Here is a 6,349-nt window from a genome sequence, read left to right on the forward strand (position 1 = left end):
AGGTGCTTCGACAAAGTATTGACTCTGAAGTGTGAATACGTATGTAAATGAGATATTTCTCCATTTCCTTTTCAATACATTTGCAAAAACAAAAAAAACAAAAACATGTTTTCACTTTGTCATTATGGGGTATTGTGTGTAGATGGGTGAGAGAAAAAAAATCTATTTTGAATTGAGGCTGTAACATAACAAAATGTGGAGTCAAATGGTATGAATACTTTCTGAAGGCATTGTAGTGTTTTTGTGTGGTGTTTTTCCACGTTTGTTTGTGTAACATGGGAGTTGGTGTGGCTGCAGTCAAGAGAGATAAGATGGGCAGGAGACAAGCACCAATCAGTTGTGGAATGTCAACAAAAACAAACACTGCACCATAAAATACCACACCAGTGGGACTGGCATTACTGCAGTCGTAGAAATATCAAACTCCATTTCAGACTCCTCAAATGTATACACACAAAAGCAATACATTTTAGATTTTAGTGCTAACACCTTGGTGTTCATTGTAAAAGGCCAGTTTCAACCACAAATACAGTTGAAGTCGGAAGTTTACATACACCTTAGCCAAATACATTTAAACTCAGTTTTTCACAATTCCTGACATTTAATCCCAGTAAAATGTCCCTGTCTTAGGTCAGTTAGGATCACCACTTTATTTTAAGAATGTGAAATGTCAGAATAATAGCAGAGAGAATGATTTATTTCAGCTTTTATTTATTTCATCACATTCCCAGTGGGTCAGAAGTTTACATACACTCAGTTAGTATTTGGTAGCATTGCCTTTAAATTGTTTAACTTGGGTCAAACGTTTCGGGTAGCCTTCCACAAGCTTCCCACAATAAGTTGGGTGCATTTTGGCCCATTCCTCCTGACAGAGCTGGTGTAACTGAGTCAGGTTTGTAGGCCTCCTTGCTCACACACGCTTTTTCAGTTCTGCCCACAAATGTTCTATAGTATTGAGGTCAGGGCTTTGTGATGGCCACTCCTCTACCTTGACTTTGTTGTCCTTAAGCCATTTTGCCACAACTTTGGAAGTATGCTTGGGGTCATTGTCCATTTGGAAGACCCATTTGCCACCAAGCTTTAACTTCTTGACTGATGTTCTTGAGATGTTGCTTCATTATATCCACATAATTTTCCTACCTCATGATGCCATCTATTTTGTGAAGTGCACCAGTACCTTCTGCAGCAAAGCACCCCCACAACATGATGCTGCCACCCCCGTGCTTCACGGATGGGATGGTGTTCTTCGGCTTGCAAGCCTCCCCCTTTTTCCTACAAACATAACGATGGTCATTATGGCCAAACAGTTCTATTTTTGTTTCATCAGACCAGAGGAAATTTCTCCAAAAAGTATGATATTTGTCCCCATGTGCAGTTGCAAACCGTAGTCTGGCTTTTTTATGGTCGTTTTGGAGCAGTGACTTCTTCCTTGCTGAGCGGCCTTTCAAGTTATGTCGATATAGGACTCGTTTTTCTGTTGATATAGATACGTTTGTACCCGTTTCCTCCAGCATCTTCACAAGGTCCTTTGCTGTTGTTCTGGGATCAATTTGCACTTTTCGCACCAAAATACGTTCATCTCTAGGAGACAGAACGCGTCTCCTTCATGAGCGGTATGACGGCTGCGTGATCCCATGGGGTATATACTTGCGTACTATTGTTTGAACGTGGCACCTTCAGGCATTTGGAAATTGCTCCCAAGGATGAACCAGACTTGTGGAGGTCTACAATTGTTTTTCTGAGGTCTTGGCTGATTTCTTTAGATTTTTCCATGATGTCAAGCAAAGAGGCACTGAGTTTGAAGGTAGGCGTTGAAATACATCCACAGGTACACCTCCAATTGACTCAATTGATATCAATTAACCTATCAGAAGCTTCTAAAGCCATGACATCATTTTCTGGAATTTTTCCAAGCTCTTTAAAGGCACAGTCAAGTTAGTGTATTTAAACTTCTGACCCACCTGAATTGTGATACAGTGAATTTTAGGTGAAATAATCTGTCTGTAAACAATTGCTGGAAAGAATTACTTGTCACATGCACAAAGTAGATGTCCTAACCGACATGCCAAAACTATAGTTTGTTAACAAGACATTTGTGGAGTGGTTGAAAAACAAGTTTTAATGACTCCAACCGAAGTATGTAAACTTCCAACTTCAACTGTATGCTGCACACAGCAACCTGTCCTCTCACACATAATCTCTACACACTGCACAGTACATTAGATTACAGTGTCTGAATTACAGCTAGTAGAGTTAGTGGATAGTGGATCACAATTAAAAGCAGTAGTACAGAACAGTACAGTTGGTCACTTACTCTGTAGATGAAGCTGAGGTTTAGTGGTGTGTTCTGTATCCACTCCTCAGATGTCGACTCACACAGAAAGTGAGCTTAGTTGGAACCCCAGGAGGTAGCTTTCACTCGATGAAATAAGGCGTGCTCAACTTTGATGAATTCCTTGAAATGGGCAAGTGACTGAACAGAAAGGGGGAGGAGAGTGGGGCTGGGAGTGGGAGTGGGTGTGTGGGTGGGAATGAGGAAAAGGGAGGTCAGTTAACATTATAAGAGAATACAGGATAAGAGAAAGGAGATAAACTCTGCTATCATGTGGGTAGAATGCCTGAACATAACATACTGTACTGGTTGTTAGACAGCTATGAACATTGTTTATTTGGCTTATAGTAAAGACTGAGCGCAAAAGATCTGAATTGGATGGTTAATTTGGTGTGATATACACTTGAAGTCGGAAGTTTACATACACTTCGGTTGGAGTCATGAAAACGCGTTTTTCAACCACTCCACGAATGTCTTGTTATCAAACTATAGTTTTGGCAAGTCGGTTAGGACATCTACTTTGTGCATGACACAAGTAATTTTTCCAACAATTGTTAACAGACAGATTATTTCATTTGTAATTCACTGTATCACAATTCCAGTGGGTCAGAAGTTTACATACACTAAGTTGACTGTGCCTTTCAACAGCTTGGAAAATTCCAGAAAATGATGTCATGGCTTTAGAATCTGCTGATAGGCTAATTGACATAATTTGAGTCAATTGGAAGTGTACCTGTGAATGTATTTCAAGGCCTACCTTCACACTCTGTGCCTCTTTGCTTGACATCATGGAAAATCAAAAGAAATCAGCCAAGACCTCAGAAAAACATTTGTAGACCTCCACAAGTCTGGTTCATCCTTGGGAGCAATTTCCAAACGCCTGAAGGTACCATGTTCATCTGTGAAAACAATAGTACGCAAGTATAAACACCATGGGACCAAGCAGCCATCATACCGCTCAGGAAGGAGACGCGTTCTGTCTCCTAGAGATGAACGTACTTTGGCACGAAAAGTGCAAATTGATCCCAGAACAACAGCAAAGGACCTTGTGAAGATCCTGGAGGAAAAAGGTACAAAAGTATCTATATCAACAGTAAAACAAGTCCTATATCGACATAACCTGAAAGGCCGCTCAGCAAGGAAGAAGTCACTGCTCCAAAACGACCATAAAAAAAGCCAGACTACGGTTTGCAACTGCACATGGGGACAAAGATCATACTTTTTGGAGAAATTTCCTCTGGTCTGATGAAACAAAAATTGAACTGTTTGGCCATAATGACCATCGTTATGTTTGGAGGAAAAAGGGGGAGGCTTGCAAGCCGAAAAACACCATCCCAACCGTGAAGCACGGGGGTGGCAGCATCATGTTGTGGGGGTGCTTTGCTGCAGGAGGTACTGGTGCACTTCACAAAATAGATGGCATCATGAGGTAGGAAAATTATGTGGATATAATGAAGCAACATCTCAAGACATCAGTCAGGAAGTTAAAGCTTGGTCGCAAATGGGTCTTCCAAATGGACAATGACCCCAAGCATACTTCCAAAGTTGTGGCAAAATGGCTTAAGGACAACAAAGTCAAGGTATTGTAGTGGCCATCACAATGCCCTGACCTCAATACTATAGAACATTTGTGGGCAGAACTGAAAAAGTGTGTGTGAGCAAGGAGGCCTACAAACCTGACTCAGTTACACCAGCTCTGTTAGGAGGAATGGGCCAAAATGCACCCAACTTATTGTGGGAAGCTTGTGGAAGGCTACCCGAAACGTTTGACCCAAGTTAAACAATTTAAAGGCAATGCTACCAAATACTAATTGAGTGTATGTAAACTTCTGACCCACTGGGAATGTGATGAAAGAAATAAAAGCTGAAATAAATCATTCTCTCTGCTATTATTCTGACATTTCACATTCTTAAAATAAAGTGGTGATCCTAACTGACCTAAAACAGGGAAATTTTACTAGGATTAAATGTCAGGAATTGTGAAAAACTGAGTTTAAATGTATTTGACTAAGGTGTATGTAAACTTCTGACTTCAACTGTATGTTATCTTGATTAGCGTTAATAATCCTTTTAACTATACTGAACAAGATAAAGGAAAAAGGAAACCGCACACTGCTCTTGATAGTATCACCGATATTTAATAAGCTTACTTATCGGCTTCACGGCCTTCGTCAGAGCTTTTGTGATTTAAAAAAAAATTTGCACCCTTATGTAGACCTGGCCCCGTTCTACACATCGAAGGGGGTTGGAGGCAAAGGAAAAACAAATAAGTGCTACCAAATATAACAATATGCATTTCATAAATATTACAAAAGTGTATAAATAAGGCGTATTGAACACGTCTATAAAACCTCAATGAGGACATAGGAAGTTTTCATTAGTCATTGGGTGCATCGTACGAAAAACGTCAGAATAATCTACAATAGACACATATTTCATGTTCAAATTCACAACATAACATACATAGGCATTTCATCATTAAGTCCTTTAGGAAATAATGTCTGGAGGGTGAAAATCCAAAAACATTCTCTTTTACTCAGAGTATTATTAATATCTCCTCCCCTGTCTGATATCTTAACTTTCTCTATGCCACAAAATCTAAAGGTGGAAATGTCATGCTTCAGGTCATTGAAATGTACAGCGACTGGATAATCCCTGTCGTTTCTCCTGATTGAACTTTTATGTTCACTAATTCTCTGTTTGAGAGAGCGGGTGGTATTACTACCGACATAACAGAGCCCACATGGACATTTAATAATGTAAATAACATGGGTGGTGGAACACATAATAATGTCATTTATTAGCAACCGTTTTCCTGTGCGTGGGTGGCAGAAATATTCACATTTCATCATATTGTTGCACTGTGCGCATCCTCTGCATTTATAGCTACCATTTGGTAGAGGGCGTAAAAGAGCTTGGCTGGTTTTCTTTTGTGGCTGGCAGTTGGCATGAACCAATTTATCGCGTAAATTGCGACCTCTCCTATACACAATACGTGGTGGATATTTAAATTCAGCCGGCAAAGCTGGGTCTGATGATAAAATATGCCAGTGTTTCTTGACGACACCTCCCACTTTTCGCGAATTCAAAGTATATGTAGTTGTGAACATTACGGAGTGTTCTTTAGCTTTAGCGGGTCTTTTTTGTAGCAGTTCATCTCGTGTTTTTTCCAATGCCAAATTATGAGCTTCATCCACACATTGTGACGAATAGCCTCTTATTAGATACCCCATGCGCATCTCCGCTGCTTTTTCTAGATAATCCTCTGTGGAGTGGCATATACGGCGCAGTCTAAAAAAACTATACTGAACAAAAATAAACGCAGCATGCAACAATTTCAAAGATTTTACTGAGTTACAGTTCATATAAGGAAATCAATCGATTTAAATAAATTAATTTGGCCCTAATCTATGGATTTCACATGACTGGAAATACAGATATGCATCTGTTGGTCACAGATACTTAAAAAAAAGGTAGGGGCATGGATCAGAAAACCAGTCAGTATCTGGTGTGACCACCATTTGCCTCACGCAGCGCGACATCTCCTTCGCATAGAGTTGATCAGGCTGTTGATTGTGGCCTGTGGAATGTTGTCCCACTCCTCTCCAAAGGCTGTGCGAAGTTGTTGGATATTGGTGGGAACTGGAACTCACTGTTGTACTTGTCGATCCAGAGCATCCCAAACATGCTCAATTGGTGACATGTCTGGTGAGTATGCAGGCCATGGAAGAACTGGGCCATTTTCTGCTTCCTGTAATTGTGTGCAGATCCTTGCGACATGGCGCAGTGCATTATCATGCTGAAACATGAGGTGATTGCGGCGGATGAATGGCACGACAATGGGAATCCGGATTTTGTCAAGGTATCTCTGTGCATTCAAATTGTCATCGATAAACTGCAATTGTGTTCGTTACCATAACCCCACCGCCACCATGGGGCAATCTGTTCACAACGTTGACATCAGCAAACCGCTCGCCCAACGCCATAAACGTGGTTTGCACTAGTGAAGCCGGTTGG

General features: G+C 40.7%; 1 protein-coding gene across 2 annotated transcripts in view; it reads right to left on the reverse strand.

The window, feature by feature from the left end:
* Nucleotides 1-2,452, reverse strand: part of LOC120045164 (solute carrier organic anion transporter family member 2B1-like) — a 28,118-nt gene extending 25,666 nt beyond the window's left edge. For both annotated transcript variants that reach the window (XM_038990104.1, XM_038990102.1), the window contains exon 1: nucleotides 2,315-2,452. The gene's annotated coding sequence lies outside the window, so the exon portion shown is untranslated. The remainder of the gene's footprint in view (nucleotides 1-2,314) is intronic.
* Between the last annotated feature and the right edge of the window lie 3,897 nt (nucleotides 2,453-6,349).

This window comes from Salvelinus namaycush, chromosome 3 (genome assembly GCF_016432855.1).
Source record: "Salvelinus namaycush isolate Seneca chromosome 3, SaNama_1.0, whole genome shotgun sequence".
Classification (NCBI taxonomy): domain Eukaryota; kingdom Metazoa; phylum Chordata; class Actinopteri; order Salmoniformes; family Salmonidae; genus Salvelinus; species Salvelinus namaycush.